This window comes from Cupressus sempervirens, chromosome 4 (assembly GCF_028749045.1).
Source record: "Cupressus sempervirens isolate cs-2001-9-10 chromosome 4, ASM2874904v1, whole genome shotgun sequence".
In the NCBI taxonomy this organism is placed as follows: domain Eukaryota; kingdom Viridiplantae; phylum Streptophyta; class Pinopsida; order Cupressales; family Cupressaceae; genus Cupressus; species Cupressus sempervirens.
In genome coordinates, this window is record NC_143121.1 from 292409932 (window position 1) to 292426843 (window position 16912).

Consider the following 16912-nt stretch of genomic DNA (forward strand, 5'->3'; position numbering starts at 1 on the left):
GATGCTTGGTTCCTTCTTTAGTTGAGTTTTATGTGTTTTGGTTCTTAGTGGGAGCTGACTTGCATATTTAATTTTGTTCATGAATTTAATGATAGGATCTTGTTTAGGGATAAGCATCAACCATTTTGGGGTCAACCTTTCTTTCATGTAAAGTTCTATAAATTTTTGTAAGCCATTTTGGCAAGTATAAATAGAGTTCTTAGGCTTAGGGGAGAACTTAGAGGTTTCGAAAGTGGAATGCATATGTGATGAAAAATGTCAATTTGAAGCTGAATCATGGATCTTGAATGTAATTTATATCTAGAAGTAACCCAAAAGGTCTTATAGCTAGGCATGTAGGTTGATTACTTGCTGAGTAGAGGGAGAACTTAGAGGTTTTGAAAGTGGAATGCGTATGTGATGAAAAATTTCAATTTGAAGCTGAATCATGGATCTTGAATGTACTTTATATCTGGAAGTAACCCAAAAGGTCTTATAGCTAGGCATGTAGGTTGATTACTTGCTGAATCATTAAAGTATTATGTTCTCTCTCTCTCCTTGGTGTTGTTCTCTCTGGTTTTCTTCCATTGTGTTTACTCTACAAGGTGGTTGGGATAATTGGGTGTGTTGAAAATATTCAAGACTATGATAAATTATTGAGAGGGGAGGGGTGAATCAGTAACTTCTAAAACTTGTTCTTAATCCAATAAATCATTCAACACTTCATTCATCACATCTGATCTAATTGCACCTATGAGAAACTGAAAATATGAAAGCATCCATAACACTTGAACGCAAATATTTTGTGACCTAGAAACCTTCCAAATAGAAAGTAAAACTGGGGTGGGGATGATACCCACAAAATTTAGTACTACAACATAAAGTTGGCCTGTTAAGGCTTACATTGATCACTTCTGATGAGCTACCCTGTTAGGAGCAATTAGGATTGCTAGGTCCACCTTGTGAGAGGTTTTACAAACGTAAAATGAAGTATGCACTTAGTAAAGAGATTTATAAAATATTGTTAGGTCTACCTTGTTAGAGGATTTTGATTGGCTCACCTATTAGGATGAAGTAGTAGATCTCTGATTTGCAATTGAATTTTCTTATAGAGATTCCTTAGTGTATTGATCACCTTTCTATGATAGATTTGTCACTACTACTCCTTATACTAACATGAATTTTATAATTCTTTATCTACTATATTCATAACTTAAACTTTTTGCATCCACATTACAATACATATGCTCACACATTCACATTATTGCTCTTTTTACAATACATTGGATATGATACAATACATTACATATATATACCAATCCAAATTACAAAATTACAAAGTTAGCCATGATGCAAGTTAACACAAATATTACAAATTTGACCCACATGAAGATACTCGAGTTTTGAAGACTAACTCGGTGAGGTTCTGATACTCGGCATCCACTGTCACTACTCAGCATTGTCATGCTCTTGATAGAAATAGAAGCTTGGTCCATACTAATCACTTTTATGTAGTCTTGAACTTAGTCTGCACTAGTGAGTCAATAGATGTTGTGCAACTCGGTAAACACTAAATCACTTGGTTACCATGAAATAGCTTGGTTATCACTGGCTTTGCATCACATGAACTGTTAACTCTGTAACCACTAATAATCTTGGTATACACTTATATGCATGGCTTGAACTAATAGACTTCACACTAACTAAATCTACCTAGTAACCACTGAGATTAGTCCAAAAGACATGGTAGCAACTGTAGAACTCGGTGGCTACTGAATTACATGGCAAGCACTATAAACTATTCAATAAACTTGGTAGCTATATAGAATATGTATAAGTGTGTGTCACTAATAATAAACTTAACTGATATGTCAACAATCACCCCCTTTTCCATTAGTGACAAAAACACTTATTAGCCCAAAATTGAATACCTTGTATTCATCAACATGTGATACTAGCCCAGTATATTTTTGAGATTTTTCAAAAATTGATCTTTGTAAAGTAGTTATGCACCATAACATATTTATCCCCCATACTATGTGGTCCACTATGTACATGTAACTTTTCTCTCATATAATAACATATCTCCCCCTATAGCTTTTCTCCCATATCTCATCTCCCCCTTTTTGACAGTAATGCAAAAGATTTATTCTAACATATTTACATCGAAACACCAAAATGAGATAAGAATTTAGAGTGCACCTTGAGGGTGATTGCCAAGGTTTTATCCCAATTTTCTTGCAAGACCTTGCATGTATGAATTACAATTTACACATTTGTTATTATTCCAATCATGTGATCTGCACTAGAGAAGTTGTTATCATGGATTAGAGTCTTTGAATATACAATGTGTTTTTGCATAGCATCCATGACTAGAAGGATCATGTTTTTTATATCAACCAATGTTGAATGGATCCTTCCTTCTTCTCTTAACAATTTAGCTTGTAATTCTAACAAAAAATTGATCTTCTTAAAATGTGCAAAGCTTGAACTAGGGTCAAGTTGTAGCTACTGAGCACTTGCCTTAAGATCTATGTCAAATTTGGATGATTTGTCCTTTACTTCCTTTGTATACTCAATGACATCACATAGATTCCCAAAAAGTGATGACACATTTGAATAGGATGCCTCAAGATTGACCAAAATTGTTGAAAGCTCAACTTGATAAATGGCAATTTGCTGAGCAATGTGCTCTAGCACTTTATTATTGAATTTATTTTTAGCCTTTTCAGATAGCTTTTCTTGACCTTCGATGTCCTCATTGAATTTTTTGGATGGCCTCTCCAAGTTGAAACAAAATAGGTTGAGAATAATCAACCTCAATTCCTATTGCCTTATTCAAGATATTCTTGGCATCATCTATTATCTTATACCCTCTCTCTCTTTCCTCTCTCGATCTTTGCTGCTTGGCTTTTTTATGGAGGAGTTCACCAAATATGTGCATTTGGTTTGTAGAAAGATTATAGATATCCCATTTGGGAATTACTATTTCCTCATCCAAATATATATCTTCCTCTATCTCCTTTCCTTTCAAAAATTTTGTACTCGGTTGAACCTTAGGTTCAACTGTCCTTGCACTTATAGCTTTTGTACCTAGAATAGAAAAAGTAGTGGACATACTTGGGCTTGCAATAAAAATTGACATAGTACTGACTGATGGAATACTTATAGAGGTGCTTGAAGAATCCGAAATTGATAAAGTCAAAATTGTAGAATCCAAAACTGAAGTAGAAAAAACTAGAGAGCTTACCATGGATGTACTCAAAACTAAAAAAGTCAAAATTGGAGAGGTGAAGAATGAAGAACTCAACTTAGTAGATGAAGAAGGATTCTACAACTTAATGGGTGAAGAGGAAGTCACTTCTGTCAATGATATGCTGAGCTGATTTGGGGCAAAGAGTGATTGGACATTTGATGTACCAGTAGTAGTCGCAACCAAACTTGCGAAAGTTGTCTCCATACTTGATGTAGTCAATGGTTTACTCGGGGAGTGAGGAAGTGAGGCAATGACTATAAAACCTATCTTGACTAGGTCAATATCCTCATCATCTTTCTTTTCTTCCTTGGTAGCTTCTGGACCTTGATCCTCTTCATATTCTTAATTAACAAAACGAGTCACTTCTTTAACATTTTCCTCCTCATCTTTCTTCTTATCTTCTTCTTCATCAACATCCTTTACTTCAATTGGAAATTCACTTGATTTATGAAGATGATAAACATTTTTCCAAGTTTTTGTAGCATTTTTAACAACATGCTCTATGTCCTTAATCAAAACTAAATAGGTATTAAAACTTACAATCAATTCTTCTTCATTTTTCTTTATGACTCTTTCACCTCAACATTTGATATGCTTGATAGTAACTACCTTAGGGTTTGTGCATAAACACCTTTGACTATTTGCATGGAAAAATCCCATCTTGGCTTGATCTTATCTAGTAACTCACTAGAGACTTGAGAAGCAATTTGGTTTAATGAATACTTCCACTTACCCATTTTGCTCAGCACCAGTTCTTCAACTTGCTTTTTTTTCCCTTGGTCCTAGTCTCATAATTCAAAGATTTGAATTTTTTTATTCCAACTCCTTCCAATTGCTTCAACTTTTCCTAGAAGGTGGGTGGAGGTTTGCTAAATACACTGTCACTTCCTTTCTTTTGTGACCTCCTTGTGAAGACTGCAGTGGATGATTTTGCAGGCTTGGTGATGATCACCTTGCCCTTTTTCTTCAAAGGTTCTTCTTCTTTCTCAAATTCTTCCTCATCCTCTACTTTTTCCTCATCCTCACCTTTACCCTTGGTTAACATTAGAGGTGCACCTGATTTTAGTTTGGCTATCCTTCTCTTCCCTTTGTTAACTGCCTGTGGGAGCTTATCTCTAGCTCTATTCTTGCCTTAGCTTCATCATAAGTACCAAACTAAGGGGCCTTGGGATCAATAGGTTCATTGAAAAGGGCTTCAATGATATCCTCAGTCTCATCAATGTTCACCTCATAGCTAAGAGGCTTGACCCACACAACTCTAGGCTTAACTACCTGGATAATACCTTATCACAATCCACCATAAAGTAGGCATCATCCTTGTAGTCTTCAACTAACTTCTTTGAAATTATAAACATATTGTTCATTTTATCTTTGAACACATTGAAATAGTTTTCCATGATGCTAGCATAGTTCTCTCCCATTTCTGAAATATATTCATTTATTTGGTAAAGTACAGGCACATATTTTCTCCATACTACAATGCCTTTGGAAGGGAAGAACTTCTAGACATAAAAGAATAGATAGGTTAATAGTGAACCAAATTTGCATAGGTTGTTCATGGAAGTTCTAATACTTTCCATGTTCTTATTGAATTGTCTCAACAATAGGTCGACAAGGTCATGATATAGGTTGTTTTAAACCACTTTATACACCAAATCCATGGCTTCACATGACACATTGTTAAGATGACTTGAACTATATATCGTATGAGCAATAAAATGAATTCCAAACTTCAACTTTGCATCAATAACACTACTTATTTTCATACCTTTTCCATCCCACTCGGCTAGGGTTTGCTTCGCCAACTCTGCTTGACCTAGGGTTTTAGTTGTTTTGGCTTTGGCAAGCATGGGAAGATGAGTGATTCGATTAATCATCTTCTTTGTTATCAGAATTGGCTTCTCTAACCACAATCATCTATTATGCACTTGACTAAGGATATACCTAATCCATTTTATTTGAAATTCTTGGGGCATATGGGGAATATGTGTTAATCCTTTTGCTTCCAAATGTTGATTCTCGAGTTTCAAGGTTCCATCAACACATAACTGACCTAGGGCATCATCCATCTCAGAAGTTCAATTTTCTTGAATAGCATATTTAAAATGAGTTCAAATTTCATTAACAAGAAGTACTTTAGGAGAGATTTGGGATTGAGCTCCACTTGGGTCTAGGGTTTTAGCAACCATGGACACAAGCTTGAAATCTGGCACTTTCCATTCAAATACTCGAACTAACATGTCAGAACCTTTCTTGACCTTGTCATTGTTGGATGCCATTTTCACTCAATAGATTTAGCGAACTTTGAAAAAAAATCTTTTACAGGAAATTCACTCAAGTCACTTGATCGCATAGAAAATATCTCTTCAAAATAGCACTCAAAAATTCACAATAAGAATTGAATTTGATTCCATGCCTTTTGTTAAAACTTTTCCATTAATGCTTAGTACGGAGGTAGATAAGTTTGATATTATGCTAACAATTTGTCATCCACTACTTGCCATTGATCACTTGGTGACATCTCCACAATTCAATAACCATAAGTGCCTTTGTTACTCCTAACCTTGCTCAGTAGAGTCTATGACCCGACCTTACTGAGTAGAGAAGGTAACTCAATAATAACTGATACCAATCTTGCTTAGTGATCCCTTTGTATCTTGTATATAGATTTGGATCTTTTTCACATTTCAATTGGAACTGATTCAGATGTCTTCTTTGATAGCCTAGTTCTAGTTCTTCCTTGAGAACTTAATTAGAAATGGTAGAATTTCCCAATTATTGAGTGACTTGACCATCATTTCTCAAACCAGTATCCTCGGTAGACTTAGGAATCTATTGTTGTCTCATTTTCTTTTGGATGTCATCCGCCTTTGTTTTCTTCTCATCTTCAATTTTTCCAATATTCATACAATTTTTAGCAAGATGACCAAGTTTTGTATAAATGAAACATCTTTTAGTGGTATCTATTTTCATCATATGATGTTTAACACAATTCATACCAATGTGTCTAAATTCTCCATAGTAATGACATCTACACTAGGTATTGTAGTCACAACCAAATTTTACTTTCATAATTTGCTCTATAGGATTCAATGTCTTTGTTTTGCATTATGATGCCTTCTGTCCATGTTTCTTACATTTATGATAGTTTCCTTGAAATCTTGGTTTCTCCATGCATTCATTAGCCCTATGACCATACTGATTGCAATCGTAGCATTTGCCATTGAATTTTGTTTCTCCATTACTTCAACATTTTTCAATGTATGACCTATCTTACCATAGTAATTGCAAGTAAGTCTTTGATTCTTTTGAGCACCTTGTTTGGAGGATTCACCTCTTCTTTGTATCCCATTCTTTCTTTTCCCTTTTGCCTATAGATGTTTTGCTCATTCAGTTGATCCATGTCTGCTTGATATTTCATCATTCTCTCATTGATTTGCTTCTCAATGTTTAGGTCATTTCTCAAACTTTCATTGATTTGTCTTTTAGATCTCAGCTCATTTTTAACTCTTTCATTTATTTTCCTTTCAGAATTTAGATCATTCCGCATTCTTTCATTTTCAAATCTTAGGCTCATGATTTCCTGATTTTCATTGAAGTGTTGATCAATAAGGTCTACTTGCTAAAGGGATTGGTTCTAGATTTCATTGTTTCTTCCATCCATCTCTTCTTTTATCTTGTTTCTCTATTCCAAAACTTTACATAACCTTACTAACTAAATTTCTTGTTCTCTTTTTAGCTTTCTTACTTCTTCTTGTAGGGAACCATTCTTCTCTAGGAGTTCTTTGATTGCATCATTTGCTTGATCTGAGCTTCTTGAAGGGTGAAAGTCTTCAATTCTTTCTTCAATGTAAAGATGGTCATTCATTTTATTTGCAAGTTCCTTTATTCTTTTCAGGGATTGGGAAAGTTGCACCTTGGCTTTCTTGAGTTGGGAAATGGCCATTTCCAGATCCAACTTTTCATTGTCAATAGCTTTGTCAAGTTTGAATATCTCCATATCCTTGATCTTTGCTAAAGCTGTTAAACTTTCTCCTAAGAACCACAAACCTCTGATACCAATTGTTGGAAATATTCAAGACTATGCTAAGTTACTAAGAGAGGAAGGGTGAATCAGTAACTTCTAAAACTTTAACAATTTCAAATCTTAATCCAATAAATCATTTAGCACTTAATTCATCACATATGATCTAATTGCATCTATGAGAAATTGGAAAATATAAAAGCATCCATAACACTTGAACACAAATATTTGGTGACCTAGAAACCTTCCAAATAAAAAGTAAAACTAGGGTGGGGTGGTACCCACAAACTTTAGTACTGCAGAATAAAGTTGGTCTATTAAGGCTTACATTGATCACTTCTGATGATCTGCCCTCTTAGGAGAAATTAGGATTTCTAGGTCCACCTTGTGAGACGTTTTACAAACATACAATGAAGTATGAACATAGTAAAGAGATTTATAAAAGACTGTTAGGTCTAACTTGTTAGAGGATTTTGACTGGTTCACCTATTAGGAAGAAGTAGTATATCTCTGATTTGCAACTAAATTTGCTGATAGAGATTCCTTAGTGTACTAATCACCTTGTTATGATAGATTGGTCATTGTTGCTCCTTATACTGGCATGACCTTTATAATTCTTTATCTATTGTATTCATAACTTGAACTTTTCGCATCCACATTACAATACATATGCTCACATATTCACATTCTTGCTCATTTTCTCATACATTAATTATGATACAATACATTGTATGTACATGTGTGTGTATATATATATATATATATATATATATATATATACCAATCCAAATTACAAAATTACAAAGTCAACCATGACACAAGTTAACACAGATATTACAAAGTCGGCCCACATGAAGATACTAAGGTTCTAAAGACTAACTCGATGAGGTTCTGATACTCAGCATCCATTATCACTGCTCAAAAATTTCATGCTCCTGGTAGATGTAGAAGCGCAGTCCATACTAATCACTTTCAAGTAGTCTTAGACTTGGTCTACATTGGTGACTCAGTAGATATTATGCAACTTAGTAAACATTGAATCACTTGATTACAATGAAGTAGCTCAATTAACACTGGCTTTACATTACATGAATTGCTAACTCAATAACCACTGATAAACTTGGTATACACTGAAATGCATGGTTTGAACTTTTGGACTTCACACTAATTGAATCTACTTGGTAACCACTGAGATTAGTCCAAAAGACTCGGTAGCAACTGTAGAACTCAATGGCTACTAAATTACATGGCAAGCACTGTAAACTATTCAATGAGCTTGGTAGCTATATAGAATCTAAATAAGTGTGTGTCACTAATAACAAACTTGATTGATATGTCAACAAGGTGTTCCCTTGGCCCTAGTTATTTCATCCCTCCTTGTACCAATATATGAAAAGGATCTATAAATATATAGGATCATAAAAATTTTGGTAAATTTGATTGCACCAATTCACCTTGTATAGTGTGCTAAATTTGGCCTAAGAAAGATTGTGGGTAGATGCCCTAGTGTGTAAATTATAGTGAATTAAGGATAAGGGATTTGTAGTATAACTACAACTCAGAGTACAATTCTGCTAACACTGATGCCACCACATGTTTAGATTTTTTGAAAGGAGACCCTGTAGGAACAAAGGGGCATATGGAAACTTATTTTGGTTATCCTCACATTTGCATGCTATGATGGGGTTTCTAGTCTACACTCATCCCTTAGTAGTAAACCCTAACTATAGGGCAATGCCAGTCAAGATATATTTGTAGTTAGTATGTTGGAATCAATCACAATTTGAGCAATATTATCTTTAAATCACCATCTAATTTTAGTACAAGATTCCTACAATGTATTTGGAAGACCTAACATTCCTCCTTTCCTTAGTGACCTTGGTACGATCATATTATGTCAGTAATATTAATTTTGTAAGCAATTGGATTTATTTCCTTTTTTTCTTATTTCAAATTTTAGTATTTTAGTATTCTTTTCTTCTCACCAATAGTTTGATGTGGGGCTGCTTAGCCAAATTTATTGTGGATGATTCTATTTTGTCTATAAGACTTGTCCTTATTCCATGATTAAATGTTTAGTAATGTGGCCACTCTTTATTTCTTTTGTTTCATACTTTTGCATTGGATATTTCATCCTTGATTTTGAATTTAAATTTTGAGGCACCTTCTTGTGAATTTTTTTGGTAAAGTGACATATGATAGGCCTACGAAAAGGATTCCTAACAATCAAGTGGAGGTATGGCCTTAGGGTATGGGGTTCATAGTGAAGGTATTCGTGTCCCACTCTCTCCTAGAATGACTATAGCAAGACATATACATATCCGTTGACTTTTATGAGTAATGTATTGCACCCCTATATAAACTAGCTAAGGTTATGAGTCAACCTAATGAAATTTTTGATAGGTGTAGCTATAGCAATGGACTTGTTTGTGTCCTATCAAGAAGTGATACATAATGGAAACTCTAGAGAAAAAGTGATTAACCTTTAATAAAGATCCAAGATGTATTATAAGGAAGTCTTATTTGAGGGAGTCCCATACAAATATTACCTCGATGAGTGAGTATTTGAAAATTTGGAACACCTTATGGTATTATTATTATCAAAGACTTCATAAGTATATTTATACTAGATTAGAATGTTGTTTATATGTGACCTATATGTTTTAAGAAGTGTTTGAACCTAGAAAAATGTTCCCATGTCAAAGTTATGGGTTGAACTTCTCTTTTAGTAATGTTAATTAGGTAAGTATGTTGTCACCTTTGACTGCATATGTGAATTCTAAATCATTAGTTTGTATCGAACTAAATTTTGTGAATAATCCTAGACAAGGTCTAGCATGGATGAACATTTTATTTGTGTGACTTCCAAGAGGAAGTCAGAGGCTAGTAGGGGGGATGTAAGACCCCTCCTTTTACATACTTATTTAAAGATGAATTTCTCTATTAAATGCTTTATATGAGATTTGGATGGATTTGAATTAACATTTTATGGTTTAGGTGTCCTAGTGAAAATTGAGATCAGTTGATATGTTCATGTTTTTATACTCCGTCATTCGAGACTTACTACATTGTCCAACTATTTAAACATTGATTGGTACTAACAATGTTATGACGTGTTTCACCTTATGATGATGATGATGTTAATTGGATAAAAGTTCAAACATGTGTCACCTATTTACAAAGGAAAAGACAAACATCAAAAAACGCGTTAAACTTCAACAATGTTAAAGTCATATTTCTATTTTGAATTTTAAGTTGGTGTAAACTGATGAAATGTGTATAAAATAATAGATTTTATGAATGTTATTTTTAAAAAAATTTCAAAAATAAAAATTGTATGTTTTTATAATTTTCAATGACCTTTTTTTAACAGTGTTAAAAATTGAGCAAATTAAGGGTTATAGTTCACACCGTAGAAATAACTGTAAATAAATGTTTTTTTCATCTAAATTTGAAGTATGTTGTTGATGACATATGCACCTAGAACTATCGAAAAGATTTTTTCAAAAATATTGTATAAATTGTCTGTTATAGCTTTTTTAAGTTGAACTTTTCATAATTTAATAGTTTTTCGTTCCCACCATCTTTTCCTTAGTAAATATATGTTAACCATTACAATTTTTATATATTATCGAAGAGGACTCTCTCCTCTAGAACAATTCATCATTTCAAAAAAAAATTGTTATGATCTACTAATTTGTACATTTTCTAAATGTGCATAATATTCAATGTTGAATTCCTACTTGCATTATTTTGAAATTATTGTAATCAATATTGTGTCACCTATATAAAAGATATATTGGCATAATTCTAACTAAAAGTTCTATCCAGTGGTTTTTTTTTGAAACCCTAATTATGATGATGAAAATGACCTTTGAAGTGTTAAGTTCTTTAGAATTACAAAAAATGTGACAGAAAGTGACACATCGGATGACACACAAAAAGTTCTAGCTAGCTTCAATCTAACCAGACTGAATCCGTCTAGACCAATTCTGACTAGACCAATATGAACCAAAAGTGGTCCACACAAGGTCGCATGCATGAGCTTAAAATATTTATCTGCTTTAAACAATAAAATAAGTTTTATATTCTAAGGTAAAGTTTTATTTTAAAATTATTAGATTTAATTCAATAAAATAGGTTTTTTATTTTAAAAGTAAAGTTTTATTTTTTAAAATTGTTAAATTTCATTGAATAAAATAGATATTTTATTTTAAATGTAAAGTTTTATTTTTTAAATTGCTATATCTAATTCATATTTGCCTTTGTAGCACTAAAAATTTAAGTTTTACATGAAATTTTATTGAAGAGATATTTAGAAATTAGATTTTTAAAGTTATTTTTGTATTGAAATTGATTAATTAAATTTATTGTTTATTTAGAATTTATTAATTAATTTGATTGAAATAAATTATTAGAATGAATTTAGGTGTTTTAAAATATTATGAAAACTATTAAAATTATTAAATAGTTAAATTATTTAATTTATTTAATATATTTAATAAATTATTTAATCTAAATTTAACAATGCTTTAATGTAATTACCTGTCTTAGAATTTTGCAGTGTTACAGATAGTCAAATATAATAAGCTTCTAAAGTTGAATTTTTTAAACCAAATTGTCTATGATCTACTAGTATTTAAGTAATTGAATTTGGAAGTCTTTTGTATGCAGGTGATATCAAGCTCTTTACTCAGGTTTTTGTGCAATGCGAAATAAAGCAAAAAGAGCAAAAATATATGATTGAGTTAGAGATGACAAGAAGAAAGGATGGAAAAAATGCAATATAGAGACACCAGTTGAGGATCCATTGATTGAAGTTGAAGAAGATCTTGTTGTAGTTCTAGGAACTAGTAGGACATTTGGAAAAGATGGTTTACTATTGAAAAATTTCGTGGAGATGGACGAAGACTCTCTTTTTAGAGAAATTGAATCATCTAAACACATGACACCTAAAAGTACAATTAAGCTACATCTAGAAAAATAAGTGGGAGGAATTTTTGAAAATAAATCTATGATTGGTAAAGCACAATTATTTGTCAAATTATTTAGGAAATGAGAAATAAGTCATGTCTTAGAGTTGTTGGGTGTGAACAATAACAAAATCTTAGGAGATAATGTGAAGGCAAAAATAGCTCAAAATTTGAGAGATGCATTAAATGCTATTGATAACAGAAGTTACCTAGCTGATTTAAGTGTTGCATGGAGAGAATTAATGATTATTTTTATGAAAAAGGACTTGTCACAAAAAAACTAGGTTCGAGTAATTTCTGAAATGCTCAACCTATGTAGAAGAACTATTCAAATATGCATAAAAAAAAGAATTTTTCTTGATGAGAACATTGAAAAGAACTGGGTTAATATTTGTTGGCTTCCTTGAAATGATAGAATTTTTGAAGATGTTAGAAGATAGGCTATTGAATATTGGACTAGCCAATCGTGTGTTTCTTCTAATAGAAGAGACACTATATAGATCAAAGATGAAGAGACACATATGAAAATAGCACATCCAAAACACTTTGTAGACACAACATAAAATGAATTATTTAAAGCTTTTAAAAAAGAATTTTCAAATGTGAAAATTTGTTAAAGAATGTTTGAGAGTTTGCACCCATGTTTTGTATGCATAAATAGAGTATGTGAAACTTGTTGTTGTCAAAATCATATTGAGTTTCATCTTTGTTTTCAATCTTTTAGAGAAAGCTATGACAACACTTAAGCTAGATGTGATAATTCCTAGAAGCACAACACAATTTTTCAAGTCTTTGTTATGTGATAATGTTGAAGAGTCAGCTGAATTCAATGTATAATGCATTCAATATTTTGTTCTACACCTGCCAATAATTTATAAGGTTCAATGTTAAGGTTTCAATTAGAGTTTATTTGTGTTCACGGTAAGAGGCAGAGTTTGATTTAGTTCAATATAATGGTTTTAGTTACCAGTTTATAGTATTGTTTAAATGTTTACCTTTACAACCATTTCTAATGATTTCTAATAAAACAAAATTAAAATATTTAAATTCTCTAATACTATATCTAACTAATTTTCTATATTTAATAAAAAAAATCTATTGTTTTCTAAAGTTTCTAACTATTCTAATCTTTTCTAAAAAAATTAATATTGTTTATATAATTTTCGACTATTTTCTATAAATAATATTTTGTAATTAATCTAATTTCTCTAATAATGTATTATAAATTTTACTACATTTCAATTCCTTTTCTAAACTTTATCTAATATTACAGTACTTAAAATATAAACATATAATAATATTAAGAAAATTGAACTATTTAAAACAATCTACATTAGAAATACACATTAAAAAACATATTTTTACCTAAGGAAACATAAAATAAAACTCAAAACATATTTTAAAAAAGGGGGGAAACACTGACATACCTGATCTAGCAGAATGACTATTGTAGCTCTTCCCACTCCGCACTTCTAGGAAGATCATATGATGCAACTGACTGTAGAATTTGTCATTTTGTAGCTTATTTAATTTTGGGGGTTTTGATCGGTTCCAATTTGGTCGAATCCCTACAAATGTGTACATGCCACTTGGCACCTACTCAATGCCATGTGGTTTTGACCGGATCTGGTCTCGCCAGATTAAGTCATGTCAAATCAATAAAGTTAGCCCCAAAGATGACACAGATCCATGCTTTCAACTAGTTGTGGTACTCGATGATTAGGTTTGATGCAAGAGCATCTAGTGGTGTAGCAGAAATCCTGTATCACCCAAAAATATGCTTAGTGTTAGTATCTATTTAATGTGTTTTCATTTATGGATACCCGTTTGGGTTGAATAGATATTTCAACTCTCATAGTTCCACTATTGGTTTTTTGAGTTAGAGTTTTTGAGCACCTTGGGATATGTGCCAATGCAAAAAATTGGCTATTTTATAATTGAGCCATAATTATCATTATTTATAGGGTGTAAGTTGGAGGGATGATTATACTTGTAATTTAAAGCACTCGAGAAAAAGATTAAGGTCAAAAGGCTTTATGGTTTGAAAGTTACTATAGTTTGAAGTTGCTTGGAGACCCCATATGAATGCTTCAAAGTCATATTTGAGGCACTAAATGGCCTCACATGGGCTTGAGGGATGAGAAAAGCTGAACCATACGTACATATATATATATATATATATATATATATATATATATATGTATATATATATATATATATATATATATATATATATATATATACATATATATATATATATACATATATATATATATATATACATATATATATATATATATACATATATATATATATATATACATATATATATATATATATATATATATATATATATATATATATATATATATAGCTATAGAGAGCTTATAGAGGTTTTTAGAAATGTAAACGGTTCGTTAATCTGAGTCTCAGATCAAAAGTTATGCATCCTAGAAGTTGGACTACCATTTTTGGATTTGTCTAATTTTACACCGACTTCTAACATGTTTTCTAGAACCTTCTATTTTGGTGGTGGATACCAAATGGAATATTCTAAAATTTATTACTAACCTTAAACCTAATTCAAGTTACTTAAGGTCAAATTTGGCATTGTAAATGCTATTTTCATATGGAATTTGGAGAAGGTATCATGAGGAGTGTTTTTCTCCAAAATCAAACAACATTGTAAGCCCCTAGGACATGTCATTGAGTTTGTTTTCATTGTACTGAATGTAATATCATATCCCTTCTGATAATAATATTCCTCTTTTCTCGTTGTGTTCATTTTGTCTTGGTTTGTGCCCTCATCAAGTGGTATTAGAGTAGGTTTTCCTGGGTGTGTAGAGAGAGCACCGACTGTGAGGTAGTTTGCACTAGGATTGTGTGGTTGTGGGTTTTGATATAGCGAGAAGATGCCTCGATGAAGGGAGCATGGTGGAAGGGTCAAATTTGTTCCTCCTAAGGTTAGAGCCCTCTAGAGACAAGTTCAGGCATTGTAAGAGGAGATCCATAGAGTGATGAATATTGCCATACGCAACAGAAGTGAGGAGGAAAATGAAGAAGAAGGAAATATTAGATAGGAAGGGGAAGAAGATAGAGAAGTCCTAAACCAAGTGGAGGAGAATCTTTTTAGGGCTATTTCCAAGCTTGGGAAAGGACCTAAAATTGACATTGGCATATTTTTGGAAAATCTAAACCTAGATGAGTTGATTGACTAGATCAATGAGCTAGAAGAATATTTTGAGTATAAGGATATTGGGGACCCTAATAAGGTTAAATTTGTGAAGGCTGAAATGAAAGGCCATGTCAAAATATGGTGGCAAGAGATTTAGTTGGAAAGAAATAGAAGAGGAAAGGAGAAAATTAGAAGATGGGATCGCATGGTGGACAAAATAATGAAGTAGTTCATTCCTATTGATTATGAACTTGATTTTTTCAGTAAGATGCAAGGGTTAAAGCAAGTGGGAAAATCTATCCATGAATACATAGAGGAATTTTATTGAGTCCTTATTAGGGTAGGGAATACAGAAGAAAACAAGGAGAAGGTTGTCTGTTACCTTAATGGGTTAATACCTATCATTTAGGAGGAGTTAAGTCCGCTTAGAATGAATAGCATAAAAGAGGCATACTAGTTTTCCTTGCAAGTTGAGGAGAAGTTAAATAAAAAGTTTGACAGAAGCCAAAGAGGGCACAATAAAGGAGGAAGGGGTGGTGGCAGGTCGTTTGGAGGCCAAAATGAGAACTAAAAGAAAAATGAAGATGTGGGTACTAGCTAAAACCAGAGGAATGCACGTTTCAATCACTCCCATGATCAAAAATTTGGAGATTAGAGAGGAAGAGGTAGAGGATGTGGACAAGGTTTAGGAAGAGGAGGATTCTATGGTACCTATGTTCATTGCAATGAAGAAGGTCATTATACCTATGAATGTCCTCAATGCAAAGGACCGATAGATAGGATATCTAATGGTCAACTAAGGGTTTCTCATGTGGATAATGATGCATAGTCATCACATTTAGAGGATGCAAAAAGAGGAGAGGTTCTAGTTAATGGATGAGTCTTATTGAGTGGTGAGACTAAGCCTAGACAAGGGAGGAGTTTGTTTCATACTAGGTGCAAGTGTGAGGGTAAATATTGTGATGCGATTGTTGATGGTGGGAGCATTGACAACTTGGTGTTAGAGGAGATGGTCTCAAAGCTAAAGCTCAAGAGAGAGAAACATCCCAATTCCTATCTAATTGCTTGGGTGCAGGATGATCATAAGGTCCTGGTTAGTGAGCAATGTTTGGTAAAGTTTAAGATTGGGAGTTACCATGACAAGGCTCTCTGTGACATCATCTCAATGGATATCTACTATTTATTCTTGGGAAGGTCATGGAAATTTGATAGGCATGTTATACATAATGGTCATGTAAATAAATACTCTCTAACAAAGGATGGAATTTTCCACAAATTGAAGCCCTTGGTAAAGGAGGGTGAAAAGGTATGTAGTAGTGCTAGGGTATGTCTTGTTGATGGAAGAAATTTTTTGGATGACATGAAACATAAGTGTATATGTTATGCTTTAATTCTTAGAAAGGATAAGGAAGGTAGTAGTGAAGTTCCACTTGAAGTTTCAAGTTTATTAAGTGAGTATGGAGATGTAATCCTAGATAATGTTCTAGAAGGGTTGCCGAAAATAA